At 42.9% G+C, this 19,216-nt stretch overlaps 1 protein-coding gene across 7 annotated transcripts in view; it reads right to left on the minus strand.

The window, feature by feature from the left end:
• PLD1 (phospholipase D1) overlaps positions 1-18,011 on the minus strand; it is a 273,635-nt gene extending 255,624 nt beyond the window's left edge. For 6 of the 7 annotated variants that reach the window (XM_086394443.1, XM_086394387.1, XM_086394373.1 and 3 more), the window contains exon 1: positions 17,878-18,011. The gene's annotated coding sequence lies outside the window, so the exon portion shown is untranslated. The remainder of the gene's footprint in view (positions 1-17,877) is intronic. The other variant, XM_086394325.1, reaches the window with a different exon arrangement.
• Between the last annotated feature and the right edge of the window lie 1,205 nt (positions 18,012-19,216).

Raw genomic sequence — 19,216 nt, forward strand, 5'->3', positions numbered from 1 at the left:
AACAGCAACTTCTGGATGTTCCGACTACCTGGTTTTTGTTGCAAGAAGTCCAACGTATCCTGGCTCCTCCCTTACTTCTTCACAGCAGCCCCTCAGAGCTATCTTTTTCCTGCATTTTTTTTTTCAATTGACAATCAGCAACAGTAGTAAAGTAAGTTGGATAAGATCAAAGTGGACTGATTACAATGCTGAGGGGTACAATGCAGAACTAAATGATGAGGGTATTTTCAATTAATCATGGTCACTTAAACATCCTTTATGAATATAATTCTAGGCCCATTTTTGCAGCATTAAGCAATGATCTACACTTCGAAGAAAATCAAGCCTCTACTTGGGGCAACAGAGTTCTCCAGGCCTGTCCTCTGAGAAGAGGTTTGAGGGTGGCTGGTTAGCCCAGAGACCCATTCAGGACCTATTACACTGCCAGCTGAGGCAGTCACTCTCCTGTGCCCCAGAGCTGTGCACTCTCTCTTGCTCTGCACCAGCTCTGGGGGAGCTGGTGAGGAAGACTCCAAGGCCAAATAAACACAGGCCTTATCTGAAGCCAGGCCTCACCTCCCTGCCCCAGACCCAACTTGGTTTTTGAGTCATGACAAAGAAGAAAAATTACGTTCATCATTTCTAGTAATTCCTTCTCAATGAACATATGGTCCTTTTAAGTTATGGAAGATTTCATAGCCTTCCTGAGCCACTGGCACTAGGAAATCAGGGTGTAAAAAATTTTACTGTATAGAAATCATCAGATTAAGGGTCTATGACTCAGTAAGTAAACAAATAAATTGAGAAAAAAATCCTGGATGGAATTAGGAGACGGTGTCAACACAAGCACTGGTTTCACGAGAAAGAATGAGAATAAAATGCTTGCCTGGGTTGTGTTAAAATAATTCTAATCACAGTCCATTAAGCGAGGTACTTATACTTTATGCTTAACTTGTGCTTAATTACCATGTAATATAATAATGACTTCTCAGCATGTTCTAAATTGATACTGCAGCCTTTACTTGATTGTAGTAGGAAATTCTCCATACCTGTCTAGCCAGCTCTAAAGACCCAACTCTAGGTATATTATCTAATCTTCCTAACCCACAGGCCTGCATTTATTTTGCCATTTACAGAGTCAGTAAAGCTGGTGATAGAGACAGAGTAAAGGGACAGAATAGGTGATTAAATAGCTAATCCCACTGCTGCTGCTGCTGCTGCTAAGTGCTTCAGTTGACGGAAGCCCACCAGGCTCCCCCGTCCCTGGGATTCTCCAGGCAAGAACACTAGGAGATTGCAAGTAGAGAAAAAAGTACGAGAGACCCCAGTGAGTTAATGATCACTCAAGAAAGCTGGTTTGCTTAACCACAGAACCAGTCAGGCTTACTTAGCAATAAAACAATGCAACAGAAGCATGAGACATGCCCCAGAACAATAAAACAATGGTGGAAAAGACTTATATCCTGCCCGGTGAGGTCAGTAAGCTAACAATTCCTAGGACACGTTCCTCTGCACACACTAAAAACAAAAATATAAGGAAAAGGTGATATGATACTAAAACCTGAAATGATTTACTACACTCTAGTATATGTTATTGCCTTTTCGCTCATTTTCACTGCACCATGACAGTCTTGGCTTGACCATGTAGGGACAAGAAAAATCCCCTGCCTATGTGGAGGAGAAGTTAATGATGGAAGCTTGATATCTGCTCAAGAATGAGGAAGAAGGTGGTCTTCTCCTCCTCTCCACTTTCCTTTGATTATAAAATCATAGCCCACTAAGATCTGGGCATGACACTTTCTTGTCCACCCACTTATAAGTCTCACAAGTACCCTATTCTAATAAATCACTTCTTGTCTCTCACTTTGCCTCTTGCTGAATTCTTTCTGTGCTGAGACATGAAGAATCAGAGCACCTTGGAGCCCCCATTAACTGAGACACATTTCTGCAGTTTCACTGGGATGGGTCTCACACTTCTTAAAGGAGTACTGAGTCCTCAGTGGGGTATCAGAACACTAGGGCTGCATGTGGAACTGACTGCCCACTGAGCCACCAACACTTGACTTAGAAGCATCTTTCTGGACCAAATGGTCAGGTCATCTGGTCTCTGAGTGTAAGTGTCTACCCACAATTTCATTTAAAAATTGTCTGCCCACAACTTCTTTGTCTCCTGAGAAACCTGTATGCAGGTCAAGAAACAACAGTTAGAAATGGACATGAACAACAAACTGGTTCAAAATTGGGAAAGGAGTACATCAAAGCTATATATATTGTCACCCTGCTTATTTAACTTATATGTCACCCTGCTTATTTAACTTATTTAACTTATATGCTTATTTAACTTATTTAACATCATGCAAAATGCCAGGGTAGATGAAGTACAAGCTGGAATCAAGATTGCTGGGAGAAGTATCAATAACCTCGGATACGCAGATGACACCACCCTTACGGCAGAAAGTGAAGAGGAATCAAAGAGCCTCTTGATGAATGTGAAAGCAGAGAGAAAAAGTTGACTTAAAACACAACATTCAAAACATGAAGATCATAGCATCAGGTCCCATCACTTTATGGCAAATAGTTGGGGAAACGATGGGGAACAGTGACATACTTTATTTTCTTGGGCTCCAAAATCACTGCAGATGGTGACTGCAGCCAGAAAATTAAAAGACGCTTGCTCCTTGGAAGAAAAGCTAAGACCAACTTAGACAGCATATTAAAAAGTAGAGACATTACCTTGCCGACAAAGGTCCATATAGTCAAAGCTATGGTTTTCCCAGTAGTCTTCTATGGATGTGAGAGTTGGACAATAAAGAAGACTGAGCACCGAAGAATTGATGCTTTTGAACTGAGGTGTTAAAGGAGACTCCTGAGAATCCCCTGGACTGCAAGGAGATCCAACCAGTCCATCTTAAAGGAAATCAATCCTGAATATTCACTGGGAGGACTGATGCTGAAGTTGAAATTCCAATACTTTGGCCACCTGATGCAAAGAGCCAACTCATTGGAAAAGACCCTGATGCTGGGAAAGATTGAAGGCAGGAGGAGAAGGGGACAACAGAGGTTGAGATGGCTGGATGGCATCACTGAGTCAAAGGACATAAGTTTAAGCTGACTCAGGGAGATGGTGAATGACAGGGAAGCCTGGCGTGCTGTAGTACATGGGGTCGCAAAGAGAGTCAGACAGGACTGAACAACTAAACAACAACAACCCACAACTTCAATTAAAAAGAAAAAAAAAATAGAATTGGCCTGTGACTAAAACCACTCCCTAAAGTATATCTGTGTGTGTGAACTGGCACAGAAATAAGAACACCAAAAAGCACTGGATTGTAGAACAAAAGTTATTAATGAAATACAAGAGAAAATCAAAAATATTGAGAAGTAAAGGGAATGAAATAGTTTTAGGATTATTCCCTCTATTTCAAGCCAGTCCAATAAACATGTTGGGATCTGCTATATGTTAGACTTTTAGGTGCTTTAAAAAGAGGTGAAATTTATATATAAATGATATTTATATTTACATACTAAGATCATGGCATCCGGTCCCATCACTTCATGGCCAACAGATGGGGAAACAATGGAAACAGCGACACACTTTATTTTCTTGCACTACAAAATCACTACAGATGATGACCGCAGTCATGAAATTAAAAGACGCTTGTTCCTTGGAAGAAAAGCTATGACAAGCCTAGACAGCATATTAAAAAGTAGAGACGTTACTTTGCCAACAAAGGTCTGTATAGTCAAAGCTATGTTTTTTCCAGTAGTCATGTTTGGATGTGAGAATTGGACTATAAAGCAGGTTAAGTGCTGAAGAATTGATGCTTTCGAACTATGGTGTTGGAGAAGACTCTTTGAGAGTCCAGTGGACTGCAAGGAGATCAAATCAGGCAATTCTAAATTAGGAAATGGACCCTGAATATTCACTGAAAGGATTGATGCTGAAGCTGAAGCTCCAATACTTTGGCCACCTTATGCAAAGAGGTGGAAAAGACCCTGATGCTGAAAAAGATTGAAGGCAGGAGGAGAAAGGGACAACAGAGGATGAGATGGCTGGATGGCATCACCGATTCAAAGGATGCGACTTTTAGCAAACTCCAGGAGATAGTAAAGTACAGGGAAGCTGGTGTGCTTCAATCCATGTGGTTGCAAAAAGTCAGACTTGACTGAGCTACTGAAAAACAAAAACAAGAGTTTAATCATGTGGTTTAGTAGAGAAAAAACCTACACATAGAAGACTGGTTGTGGGAAACAGAAAGCAGTGAGGACTGCCATGGGGATTTCTGTAACAAATTCACCGTTGAATGAGAACAATGCATTGACTAGCATTTAATTGGAGAAGGCAATGGCACCCCACTCCAGTACTCTTGCCTGGAAAATCCCATGGACGGAGGAGCCTGGTAGGCTGCAGTCCATGGCGTCGCTAGGAGTCAGACACGACTGAGCGACTTCACTTTCACTTTTCACTTTCATGCATTGAAGAAGGAAATGGCAACCCACCCCAGTGTTCTTGCCTGGAGAATCCCAGGGACAGGGGAGCCTGGTGGGCTGCTGTCTCTGGGGTCACACAGAGTTGGACACGACTGAATCGACTTAGCAGCAGTAGCAGCAGCAGCATTTAATTAAGAAAAATCTGAAGAAAATTAAAAAAGACAAAAATTGTTCCTAAATTCCTATACTTCCTAAGGAGTTTTAGGAAGAGAGCTGACTATAAATGTCCATATAAATGATGGACATTTATTTCAGCAATAATTGAAAGTAGTGAATGCAAACTCAGTATACAATGGGGGAAAGAAATGCCTTTGACCTCTACCATCCCCCCAAACACATAAATATTTATATCTTAATTTCACTCCTGCAAAAAATAATGAAAAAAAAAACCATGATAAAATCCTAACTGGTAATTTGCCTTTTATTGCTCCAAATAATAAATGCATAAATAGGGTATTTAAAGGAAAAAGAGGAGAGATAAATATATATATATAATTTTATATATAACATTATATATATATATAAAACTATATATATGAACAATAGTTTTCTAACATTTTAAAACAGTAGAATGTTTTTGTTTGAATAAAATCTTTAAAAAGCCAAATATAAGTAAATAACATGGTATGGGGTTATAATCCACAGTTTTAAACAAATACCATGAGTCCACACTGAGATAAATAAATAACTGAATAAATAAATAGGTGGGGATGAAAAGACACATCTTCCATACAGAAGAATTTAAAATCATTTATGCAGCTACTTGTCCCTCCTCTAAGAGGTGGAACATAACTCCCTATCTCAATAGTATGGGCTGTGCAGAGTGACTTCCTTCCAAAGAGTACAGTATTGGGTAGGAATGGGGGAGCAACTCCATAGTGAAGAAACCTTGCAAACACTGCCTTGCAAGGTGATTAAAGTGAACACCAGTAGCAGTAAGTCATGATGACGGTGTGTATTCTTGACGCGATGTAATGAGACCACTTTTGTGGTCTTCCTCTCCAATGTGATCATGAGAAAAACATCATAAACATTCTAATTGAGGGACAGTCGACAAGAAACCTTTGGACTTCCCTGGAGGCTCAGCAGTGAAGAATCTGCCTGCAAGGCAGGAGACCCAGATTCAACCCCTAGGTTGGGAAGATCCCCTGGAAAACGAAACGGTGACCCACTCCAGTATTCTTGCTGGGGAGATCCCATGGACAGAGGAGCCTGGCAGGCTACAGAGGAGGCTACAATCCATGGGGTCACAAAAGCGTTACACCCGAGTTAGCGACTAAACAACCACTGCAAGACACGTATGGGATACCTAACCAGTAACCCTTTAAACATCAAGGTTATCAAAACATGGAAAATCTGAGTAAATATCATAGCCCAGAAGAACCTAAGGAGACATGACAACTAAATGTAACATGGTATCCTGGATGGGATCCCGGAATAGAAAAAGGACATTAGAGAAAACTGGGGAAATCTGAATAAAGTATGGATTTTAATAACAATACATTAGTATTGATTCATTAATTATTGCAAAAGTGCCACCCCAATATAAGATTTAATAAGAAAGGAAACCATAGTTTACCCATGTATACCATCCTCAAAATGGCTAGCCACTCCAGTATTCTTGGGCTTCCCTAATTAACCATCTGGCTCAGATGGTTAAGAATCTTCCTGCAAAATAGGAGACCTGGGTTCAATCCTTGGGTCAGAAAGATCTCCTGAAGAAGGGAATGGAAACCCACTCCAGTATTCTTGCCTGGAGAATTCCATGGACAGAAGAGCCTGGTGAGATACAGTCATAGGCTCACAAAGAGTCAAACGCTGAGCAACCAACACTTTCACTTTTTCACTTCACCATCCTCGAAACTTTTCTATGAATCTGAAACACAAAGTTTACTTTTTAAAAAATAAGTATACAAAATCATGCTTTTTTCAAATGAGATACTTTTATGGAAAGCGAAGTGTAGAGAAGTTCAGAGCTTTGCTCTCTTCATCTTTTACCCTAGCTGCTGCTCCAATCCTAGAGCAGACTGAAATCACTATCATGAAAAACTGGGATGTATTATCATAACAAAATACCAGCCCACTTAGGCAGCCTAGCAGCACTGTGCTGCACGACTCAGTCCAGCCTTTAACTGACTGTATTAGACCACAAGCTCTGTGCGGGCGGAACCACATCTTCGCTGCACAAGCACATGCGGAGCACTCTGTTGGCATCAAAAGACCACTGACGAACTTACAGCACCAGTGTGAGCAGCAAACACAAGGTGATGGCTTTCACCACCAGGCCTACTGGCCTTCCTTGGCCACAGATCTGTAAAACTTACTTCCTCATTAGTCAGGTCTGTTCCCTGTGACGTCAGATAGGACAAACCTCTCCAATATGCCCTTCTGGACTCCTGAGTCTTACAGAGTGATGTATAGCCCTCTTACCCCATCACCCCACCCAACACCACCCCAACAGAACTCAAAGAGGGAGGAAAACAGGAATTTCCCCAAATCTATCAGGTTTATTTTACACTACTTTCATGTTTAATTGATCCATTTTATCACAGATTAATCACCCACAGGACAAACAGCTACAACTCAATCAACCCTTACACGCTCTCTGCATATGAAAGGAAACATTCATATACAGGGCTACAGATTTTATTTCCCATTGGTTGGGAGTGGCCCTTGTTCCAAATGGCAGTAATATCTCAGCAATGCATCACTGTCCTAAAGGTAACATCTGTGGAATCAGGAAAGAGTGATAACAAGAACCGATAAATCACCCGGGAACTCAGGGTTCACACTAACATCACGTACTCACACAGTAGTTCAGAGAGGCATTCATTTTACAATTAGTGAGCATCTACTACATGCCAGGCAAATGCCAGCTCTCATGGAGCTTATGTTCGTATGTAGAAAACTCAGTATTTAAGACGTGAAGAAAAACTCTTAGTGATCAGTGCCGGGGTGAAAACCACCCACAGGAATAGCTAGGACAATGAGGCTATGAGCAAGGTAATGCAGACTGGGCAGGGAGGCAGGTTTGATGGTCAGGGAAAGACTTTTCAGAGAGGTGATATTTGAACCTTTCGTCATTGACCCAAATGTCAAAAAGATGCACGCCACGCAAAGACTCGGGAGAAGGCTGTTTCTGGCAGAGGGAATGGCACAATGCAAAGCCCTGAAGTGGAACCAGGTTGGTATGCTCCAGAAATAGAACCCCCCCCCGCCGACCATCCCCAGAGATGGGCAACTGTAGTTCAGAAAGATGAAAACTGAGGCTAACGTGGGAACAAACCTAGCACAGTTGACTTCCCTGCTAGTCTCCAAGTACCATGCAGAGGTGTATCCTTAGGTGAGAATCTAGGCTTCAACAGATCTGAGCTCAGGGAGTCAGGCCCTTATCTGAGAAACAGGTTCATGGGGCCAAGAGGCAGACTCTGAAAGTTGTCTCACAGGAAGAGAATTTGAGGCCAAACATAAAAGTCGAGACTCTCGGGCAATGTGGCCCGGGTCCAGTAGCCCAAATGACTTGACACTACGCCGGGCACATGGAGGCCCCAGGGCTGGGCAGCAAGTGCCCACAGGGGCCAAGCAGATACATGGGAGGATCATCAGAATCCCAAAGGAACTCACACTACACTGCACCGAGTTGCCCCTCCCCACAAGAAACCCAATTTAGTAGGTACATGACAGAACCTGGGCCTCTGAATTTAATCAAGCTCCCAGGTGATTTTGTTTAGCCAGACCTTAGAATGACTGACTGGGAGTGAGGAGAGGGCAAGCTTGCCCTGAAGGAGAAAGCTGAGTCTGAAGAATCCTATTTCTACAGACAAATAGAATCAAGGATTAAAGTGAATGCAGTTAAGGGAAAACGGACTTGGTTTAACTATATGTCCACTCATAATTTATAAAATTCATAGAAAAGAAAAAGGGAAGTAAAATCTTATAGTCAAATAAAGATTAACTTAAAAATGTATAGCAAATATCATTTAAGGAGAAGTTGAAAGTTTTCTCCTAGGAATAGGAAAAAAGATTGTCTGCTATTACTGATCACGCATGCATGCGTGCTATGTCATTTCAGTTGAGTTCAACTCTTTGCAACCCCATAGACTGTAGCCTGCCAGGCTCCTGTGTCCATGGGATTCTCAAGACAAGAATACTGGAGTGGGTTGCCATGCCCTCCTCCAGGGACCTTCCCGACTGTATTCAACACCATGATAGATGTCATATTTAATGCAATTAAACAACAAAAAAAAAAAAAAAAGAAAGAAAGAAATCTTATACAAGTTGGGAAGAAAAAATATAAAGTGGATGCAGCTGAGATAAAAAAAAAAGTATGAAACCACAATTATACTAGCTAATAGGAGAAGATAGTTAAGAACATTGCATAACTTGGGGTACTCCTTTACCTCCAACCACATCTCCAAACTCCAGACACTACTTTTGTTTTCAATATAATGCATTTAATGTAAGTTTAAAACCCAAACTTAGGCAATCTGTTGTTTCATAATGGCATGTTTAACAACTGGCTCATGAAATTCCTGAAAGTTTAAAACCAGCTCTCAGCATGTCAGTTCCAGCGCATCACTGGCAAAAGCTTCTGAAAAAAAAACGAAAACCAGTCCATTGCCTTTCTTCCCCTTCCCCTCTTCAGGCCTTCGTCTTCTCTTCCCTCCAGCAGATGTACAGCAATGCTTTCACATCTGCTCCGAGGAGCCCCACGGTTCCAGCTGCTAAGGGGCAGCTGCCTTTGCCAGGATGTGGGCAGGGAGGGAGACGGGGGGACACAGCTGGTTCATTGGCCCCATCTAGGAATCCTCAGGAATGGCTGTGCTTAGGGTGTTCTACATACTGGGATTTCACAGAAGAGTTCATTCAGAAAAGTGGTTCTTAGGGGCAGGGCGGGAGACAGTAACAACAGTTTTTTCCTTCAAGTGTGAAAACGGCTGGTGTAGGTTACTGACACACAGTCTACACTTATATCCATGATTCATGCAGATATGTGTTACTCACACCCCTAGAAAGCTGGCGAAGCCTGTGACGCCCTCCTGCCATTTAACGTGAAGGCAAGGAACGTGATGGGAGGCATGTTATTCCAGCACAGCACGGACTAGTTCACTCTTCCCTTGAGAGTGCACCCTACTGTTAATTCTAAATATACTTTAAAAATATACCTCCATACATACACTCGTTGGAAAAGAGAGGCAAATCATGCTTCTCCTACTATAAATAAATGCCACCCTGTGTGTGCATGCAGACAGGTGTCTGATTCTTTGTGACCCCATGGACTGTAGCCCAGCAGGCTCCTCTATCCATGGGATTTTCCAGCAAGAATACTGGAGTGGGTTGCTATTTCCTTCTCCAGGGGATCTTCCCCACTCAGGGATTCAGAGATGTCTCTTGCATCTCCTGCTTTTGGCAGGCAGATTCTTCACCACTGTGCCATTGGTCTCCTGCATTGCAGGCAGATTCTTTACCTGCTGAGCCACCAGGGAAGCCACTTCACTACCTGCAAAGCCCAAATGCCATCCTATGTTTGTAAATTAAGAAAAAATCAAAATTTCTACCTAATGTCAAAACATATACCGAAAAAGTATGATTATCAAAGGCATATAGCTCATTATCCCTAGTTGTAAGTAGCTCTGTTGCCTGAAGCTTTCCTATTGCTTCTCATCACTGGGGTCTCATGGAATGCCATACTTATTCAAGAATTCCTCTCAGGAAAAATTAATTTCTCCCTCATCCATATTCCCATAAGGCCCCACCTCCATGTCTCCTCCCACAGTGATTTGCTTGGCTATTTAGGGGTGTCACTCCTGCTAGCTCTGGGATGGAGTGGGGAGAGCTTTTTGAAAGAGGGGAACTAACATTTATTGTGTCATTTCTATGTTCCAGTTGTTATTTAGTTGCTAAGCTGGGTCCAACCCTTTTACAATCCCATGGACTATAGACCACCAGGCTCTTCTGTCCCTGGGATGCTCCAGGTAAGAATACTGGAGTGAGTTGCCATTTCCTTCTCCAGGGGACCTTCCCAACCCAGGGACTGAACCTGTATTTCTGCACTGGCAGGCAGATTCTTTACCACCGAGGCACCAGGAAATCCCAGGCTCTAGGCTAAATGCTTTACAGGCATTGTTTCCTCCAGTCCCCACAATAATCCTATGAGATAGGTATTATTTTTTATCCCCATTCTACAGATAGGGAAACCGAGGTATAGGGGACTTTTCAGTTACTTGTCTCAGGCCACATGATGCTCGAATCCTCAAGATCTGAATCCTAGCTCTCAGGCTCCTAGGGCAAGGACTCTGGCCATTACTCCTGGTGAGGAACTTGTGGGGCTCAACTGTGCCTTACTGTTATTTACCTTACTTGCTTTACAAGACCTGTTTTGATTCATCACTGCCCCATCACCCTACATTTCCAGACAAGACAGTGGCAGATTGGGGCTGGGACTGGGGTTAGGGTAAAAAATCTTTGCTCCATGTTCCTAGCTTCGAAATATTTAGCATCTACAAAATTCTATCAGGTGATTCTTTTTTTCCTTAAGATAATATGATTTTGGAACCCACACCTCAATCCTCTGCTACCTCCCCAATCTCCTTATTTCAAAGGACTCTTTCATCAGAATTCAGGTAGAAAATACTGCAGGAAAAGACCAATGAAATGAGTAAACTGGCTGCAAATTCAAAATGCCACAGACTGTCCACTGTGCTTCTACAAGTTTATTTCTGAAAGTAGTTAAATGGCACAGCAGAACAAATAAATAAGTAAAACATTCATTATAATAATCTTTTCTGGAAATATTTACATATTTTGAATAAAATGAATCACACCGATTCAGCTCACATCTAATTGTACACTACAATGAGCAGTGGAGATGCAAAAGTGAAAAAAACACAGTCAGTGGCCTCTCATGGGGAAGACAAGCGATAAAATAATTGAAAACCCAGTGATTCTAATATCATGCTATATGTAATATCCATTCATAAAAAAGAGTGTACACAAAAATAGACTAGGTTAGTATGAAGACCCCAAGCTGGGGTTAAGAGTTACCTGGTATCTCTTTGTCCACATGCTTTGTTGATTAGTAATGGTTTTAAGAAACAATAAGATCACTTCAAGATAAAGACTCGAATGTAAGACGTGAAACCATAAAACTCCTAGAAGAAAACATAGGCAGTATGCACTTTGACAGTGGTCTTAGCGATATCTTTCTGGATTTGTCTCCTCAGGCAAGGGAAGCAAAAGTAAAAATGAACAAGTGGGACTAAATCAAACTAAAAAGTTTCTGAACAGCCAAGGAAATTATCAACAAAATGAAAAGACAACCTACCAAATGGGAGAAGATATTTACAAACCATATATTCAATAAAGGGTTGACATCTAAAATATAAAAAGAACTCATATAACTCAACAACAAAAAAACAAACAACCCAATTTAAAAATGGGCAGAGGAGATGAATAAACATTTTTCCAAGAAGACATACAGATGGCTAATGGGCACACGAAGAAATGTTCAACATCACTAATTATTATGGAAATCCAAATCAAAACCACAGTGAGGTGTCACCACATGCCTGTTAGAAGGCTATGATCAAAAAGGCAAGAAATAACAAGCTGGCAAGGAAGTGGAGAAAGGGGAAGCTTCATACACTGTTGATGGGACTGTAAATTGCGGCAGCCATTTTGGGGAACAGTGTGGAGATCCCTCAAAAAATTAATTCTAGAACTACTGTATGATCCAGCTATCCTATTTCTGCATAGTTAGCCAAATAATAAAAAATACTAATTAAAAAAGATATATGCACCTCTATGTTCATTACAGCATTCTTTATAATGGATATGGAGACAACCTAAGTGCCCATGAATGAATGAATGGATAAAGAAGATGCAGTATCCTCAAATTAGAAATTAATTATTAGATGCATGAACATGAGGCCTAGCATTCTAATCTGTAAATGTGAGTATCAATAATGTTGTTTGGCTTGCAAATGAGGTCATGTGTGGGAAGACAATGTAAAGGTGCATGGCATTCCTATACATGAATATTAACTGGTGGACAGTTTAACCTCTCATGCTACAATGTTACTGATCCAAATGGAGAAGTCTTGTGGAGGCCCAGGAAAACTGAAACTCCATGAGAATGTCTGGTGACTTTAACTTTAGTGACCACTAATAAGTTGGAAAACACATTTTTAAATATGCCTTTTAAATGTTGCTAAAGAGTGGATTTAAACAACTTTGTAAAATAAATGACTGTTCAAAAAAAAAAAGATGTGATAATTACAATGGAATATTGCTCAGCCAAGAAAAAGATGAAATCCTGCCTTTTGAACGTATAACTGGACCTTGAGGAAATTATGTTAAGTGAAAACAAATACTATATGATTTCACTCATTTGTGAAATATAAAACACAAACTAAAAAGCAAAAAAAAAAAAAAAATTAAACAAACCAAACACATAGATACAGAGAACAAAGTATGAGTTGCTAGAGTGAAAGGGCTGGGGGGCGGGAGGGATGGTGGGAGGGTGAAATGGAAGAAGGGGATCAAATATATGGAGATGTAACTAAAAATTTTGGTGGCTGTAGCGTATACAGGGGCTTCCCAGGTGGCACTAGCAGTAAAGAACCTGAGACGTAAAAAATGTGGGTTGGATCCCTGGGTTGGGAAGATCCCCTGAAGGAGTGCATGACAACCCACTCCAGTACTATTGCCTGGAGAATCCCATGGACAGAGGAACCTGGCAGGCTATAGGCCATAGGGTCACAAAGAGTCAGACATGACTGAAGGGATTTAGCACAGCAGAGCACAGCACAGTGTATCCAGAAGTAGAAATGGAATGCTGTACACATGAAACTTACATAATGTTATAAATCAATGTTAACTCAATAGAAAAATAATAAATAAATAATCACTTTAAGATAAACCAAAGAAAAGATCATTTTCATCTACACTTGACATTTCAAAGGGATTGTTATGCAGAATCACACGGAACCTCAAGCTTGTGTAAAGAACTGACCAAACTTTCAGCACCCTGTCTTCCCCTGTGCTGGTTCCTCTCTGCACTGGCTTCTCCCTCCCACTCCACCACCTTCCTTTTCCCATATTTATTCCTTATTCTCCTTCATCCAAATTCACTTTCTGTCTGCAAGAGCCTACTTTGGAAAAAAAAAATCACTGTTGAATACTGAACTTTGATTTTCCTGTCCTTAATGTAAAGTTTGTCAATTTATGCCCTTAGAAGTCTCTCCCTCTCTCAACAAAAGAGCCGACCAGACAGAGTTATTTTTATTTCCCTGTTGCTCTTGGCTGATTTTCTTTTGTGCGTCAGAGGCTTTCAAAAGGTTCCCAACTCCAGATCCAAAAAGTGCAAAAAAATGATTGAGTACAGAATAAAATATTCCTCTCATCCAGAGGGGAGCCTGAGGTCACAGGCTGGGGAAGGAATTGGGGTTCTGGGGCCCTAAGCAGCAAGACTTTCCATGGCTTATGGTCAGCCACAAACTTCTGTTCTGTCCACCTGGGATAAAACCCAGGCCTTCATTTGGCAGATTAGCTCTGGGATGGTCATAACGATTATTAAAATACAGAAGTGTTTCCTCTCTGATAGGCAAATACTGCCTCCCCATACACATATCCTGGCCTCCAGAGACCCTTTCAGGATCCCTGTCCAAAACTCCTCATAACCAAGAGGCAAGGAGACCAGCAGAGAGTCTCTAGGACCCTGTCTCAGTGCTCACAGAGCCTGACAAAACCACACTCCACTTTAATTTCCGCTAGTGAAAAGTGTGTGCATGTGTGTGTGTGTGTGTGTGTGTGCGAGCGCGTGTGTGAAAGTTGCTCAGTCATGTCCCACTCTTTGCGACCCCATGGACTGTAGCCCACCAGGCTCCTCTGTCCATGGGATTTCCCAGGCAAGAATACTGGAGAGGGTTGCCATTTCCTTCTCCAGCTGAAAAATAGAGGAGTTGAATTGGTTGTCTGAGCTGCACTTCGATTGCAATTATGTCAAGTTATTTATTCCTAAGGATAAGGACAAGATAGCAATATAACAATACAAAAAAAATTGTCAGGAGGGTGCAATTTCTGGCTATATTTTTCTGATGAGACAGCAGTGCCAAAACCCTGGGTTCAAGATGCCCGCAATGGAATCCCAGCTCTGCCATAGGCTAGCTTGCTGTACCTCCAATGACTCATCTATAAAAGGGGCTGGTAGGACTATTACATACCTACTTCACGGGGTTGTTTTGAGAATAAAATGTGCTCATGTGTGTAAAATGCTTAGAATAGTGTCTGGTGCACAGAAAGTACCTTTAAGTGTTGATTGAATACACAAATCATTTTGTATTCTGTCACAGAATGTTTGTTCAATAAATTAAAAAGTTAAGCAAGTTTCTCAACACAAAGGAAAAAAAATCAGCTATGACACTATGAAACACCTACTATATACTTTCATTAAAAAACCCAGCATTAAAACATCTGGGATACAGATTTTACACTGGCCTGTGAATTTAGGGAAACACATTGGAAGGCATTTCCACTACAGCATGAGACAGGATTTGTACCATCCCTTTTCTAATCAGAAATGTCACAGGCTTATGAGAAATTTAGGGTATGAGTTTCTCATTTTAACCCTGCAAAAACATTTATCCACACCCTGGAGGGAGAATACATTTTATTTTGTGGTGCTATGACTTAAAGAATTTAAAACATAAAACCAGGTCCTGACAGCTACAGCTCTCTTATGCACACAGTGACTCAAACTAAGAGTTTAAAGGGTCATGTCTTATGTACTGGGTCCTCTGGGTCCATCAATGTTTACTAAACAGTGGAAAGGAAACTGCTACACCTAGGAGCTAGCTCAATCAAAACTCCTTTTAGTTAAAGGGTGCACAACCTGAGCTCAAGCATAATTTGGAAACATGCTACAGAGCTGCTAAGGAGACAAAGGAATTTCATCTTTCTGTTAGAGATTAAGGAGAGGAAACTACCAACAACTCTAGGGAATTCCCTGGCCATCCAATGGTTAGGACTCCGCACTCTCACTGCTCAGGAGATGGGTTCAATCCCTTCTCTGGGAACTAATACTCCGCAAGCCACCGGCACAGACCAAAAAACAAACAAACAGAAAAACTCCCTGGTGGGCTGCAGTCCATGGGGTCGCGAAGAGTTGGACACGACTGAGAGACTTCACTTTCACTTTTCACTTTCATGCATTGGAGAAGGAAATGGCAACCCACTCCAGTGTTCTTGCCTGGAGAATCCCAGGGACGGGGGAGCCTGGTGGGCTGCTGTCTATGGGGTTGCAGAGTTGGACACGACTGAAGCGACTTAGCAGCAGCAGCAGCAGCAGCAAGCTTATCCTCTGGGTTTCCCAGGTGGTAAAAAACCCACCTGCCAATGCAAGAGACTTAAGAGATGAGGTTCAATCCCTGGGTCAGGAAGATCCCCTGGAGGAGGGCCGGGCAACCCACTCAAGTATTCTTGCCTGGAGAATCCCATGGACAGAGGAGCCTGACGGGCTATAGCCCATAGGGTTGCAAAGAGTTGGACACGACTGAAGCAACTTAGCACAGGAGTTTATCCTCACAGAGTAAAGTATTAGGCCTTTCCTGATGGGGATAAAATTTACTAAACACAGTCTGGTTATACTTTTTCAACTTTCTTCTTTAAAAGTGAATTTCTCTAAAAATATGAGAAGGAGCTCAAACTTCGCTTAGTGAGAAAACTAAAGCTTGTATTGTAGTCATTATCATTGAAATGTTATTAAAACTCTAAAAAAATAAAAGACTTTTGTGGAGGGATAGTTGTGATGGGAGCACAATAATATGAAAGTACTTAATGCCACTGAATTACATACTAAAAAATGGTTTAAATGAAAAATTTTATGTTATGTGTATCAAACACAATAAAAATAAAATAACATGGAAAACCCTATAAGAGTTAAAGGTAAATGAATTTTATAACAAATCATTTTTAATTAAGAAATGCACATTTAGTAATCAGACAGCTTCCAAGGAGCAGGGTCCCCCACTGCCTGGTTGTAAGGGAATCAACAAGCCTAAATACAGCACTTCTAGCCGTGGTTCCCAAATACTCTAACATCAGGTACAAACATGTTAAAGACACACCTTTCTCAAAGCCCTAACTACTCACACTTTTCATATGGATTGTGAGTTATACTAGATCCTGAGAAGACAAGCAGGGAGCTCAGACAATTAGTGAAAAGATCCTAAAACAACATTTAAAGGCTGTGTCCAAATTCAAGCTAAAAGACTGTGCCCTATTCACATGTACGTTATCATAAAACATTTAATACTGAAAGAAAATCTTATTCAAAGAGGCAGTGTGTAATTGTGGAGTCTGTTAATAGTTCAAGCTATAGATTAATTTTCATTCTTTACACTTTCATTGCGCCACCTTTAGTTAGCCATTTAACAGAGCTCAGAGGTCTGGGGATACCTGGCCTCCCCGAAGCCCTGAGAAAGCACTCAAAGGGCGGTCTAAACTGTAACCGGTAGGCCTGGCAAGTAAAGTAAGGGAACTCCTCATTTCGGGGAAAAACTTAGGGATAATGAAACGCAGAAACGTTTGTGGTCCTTAAGAATCTACTTGCCTTTAGTACTTTACAAAGACAGTAAAGATAAAATACAGGCGTGGTGATAGTTCTGGACTGACTCTACAAGTTCTGAAGGGCCTCACACAATTCTATCCTAAGCTTGAAGCTCCACTTTCTTGGATCTGAGACCTAAGTCCCACATACCTGAAGCTGGAGCCCCTTTATACACACCCAGGTCCTTGGGCCCTTATCCCTGCCCCGCCCCGGCGTCATCACTTCGTGGGCGCCACAGCTGGTAGCTTTGTGGCCACACGCCCAGGACGGTGCATCTGGCGGGCTGGGCGCTCAGCCTCGGAACACAGCACTTCCTGGTTGGTTTGGGATACTGGTCCCACCGCCAGCGCCATCTCGGTCATCCCACAGCACACGAGAACCCCAGGGGCGCGAGATGACCTAGAGTCACCAGACACACTTGTACTGGGGCCTCCGCGGCGAGCTAGATGGATACACCTGCAGAAGACGCCCTCAACTTCGGCCTGGAGCCAGCGCGGCTCTGCAGTCCAGAGCCACCTGCCCCGGCAAAAGTGCGCGCCCAAGTTGACTGCGTCGACTCTGCAGGAGTCTGGGCCGAAGGCATGCACTGGAGGCCCCCGAATGCTGCCAGGGAGGCCGGTCCCGCGATCCCTCAGGGAGCTGGTGCCCGCCGCCGACGCCGCTGCCAAGGCTGCCTCCAAGTTGGGCGGGGAACGGCCCGCTGCCGCGGGCCGTCGGGAGGAGGGACGGAAAGCGAGCGCGGCGGAAACCCGCTCCGCTGGAGCTGTGCGCGCCCCCGGCGGCGGCCGTGCGGCTCCTACCTGTGGCGTGAGGGCGGCCTCAGGAACCTGCGCGGTGGCGGCGGATTCTCGGGGCTCCGGCGCAGCTGGCACCACTGGAGGCAGGGGAGCAGGGAAGAGGCAGGGCCAGAGTGGGGACCGCGCCGTCGCCCGGAACTCCGCGCCAGGATTCGCGCTAGCCTAACAGGGGTGGGGCGAGGCGGTGCCCGGCAAGGCAAGTCTCCGCGCAGGCTGGACGCCCCCGCTGGGTACGAGGTCTCCGGCCTCTAAACCTCTTTCCTGGTCCGTGTTTCTGACTCTTTTCTCCCAAATTTTCATAATGCAACCGCATCAATCTAGGGCATGTTCACTAGCATTACTACTACTGCTATTACTATTATTATTATTCTTATATCGGGCACTCTTGAGCCGCCAAGTGTGCAGGCACGGTTGTAGAAGCTTTGCCTACATAATCTTAATCTCGTCTACTGCAGTTGGTAGCCACAAATGGTCTATTTTACAACTAGGGAACAGGAACCAAAAAGTGAAACAACTTGTCAGAGGTGACACAAGAACTGGGATCTTTGTTGACGTCATTTATAAGCCTTCTTCCAACTCCCTGGCTTCATGTGTTATCAAGCAAGGAAAATAAGACTCTGAAGTAACCAGAGTCTTAAGGTCACCCAATCAAGAACGCAGAAGAGGGAATTTGTATCTTGATGTCTTTGGAGTTCAAACTTCAGAAATCTTTGTATAGAATAATAAATCAAGAGTAAAGCATGGAAAATTCCATTCCACCAATTTTTGTTCAGTTGCTAGTCATGTCTGACCCTTTGCGACCCCCTGGACTGCAGCATGCCAGGCTTCCCTGTCCTTCACCATCTCCCATGAAACTGTCCAAAACTGTGTTTTGATATCCACTTAGAATAAAGTCTTAAGGAAAAAAAAAAAAAAAAAAGAACCAGTTGTCATGTGACTTGACTAGCAGTCATTTGGGAATATAGCTTTGAGTATAGGCCACCCTAAGGCAATGGCACCCCACTCCAGTGCTCTTGCCTGGAAAATCCTATGGATGGAAGAGCCTGGTAGGCTGCAGTCCATGGGGTCGCTAAGAGTCAGACACCACTGAGCGACTTCACTTTCACTTTTCACTTTCATGCATTGGAGAAGGAAATGGCAACCCACTCCAGTATTCTTGCCTGGAGAATCCCAGGGACGGGGGAGCCTGGTGGGCTGCCGTCTCAGGGGTCGCACAGAGTCGGACACGACTGAAGCGACTTAGCAGCAGCAGCGGCAGCATCCTCATTACACAATTGCTGCCTTCTGCCAAAGCCAAGGGAAACTATCGTCTTCATGGACCCCAGACTGTTAATAACGATGG

The sequence above is a fragment of the Bos grunniens genome, chromosome 1 (assembly GCF_055505025.1).
Source record: "Bos grunniens cultivar Pamir isolate PY7600 chromosome 1, Bosgru_T2T1.0, whole genome shotgun sequence".
Lineage (NCBI taxonomy): Eukaryota > Metazoa > Chordata > Mammalia > Artiodactyla > Bovidae > Bos > Bos grunniens.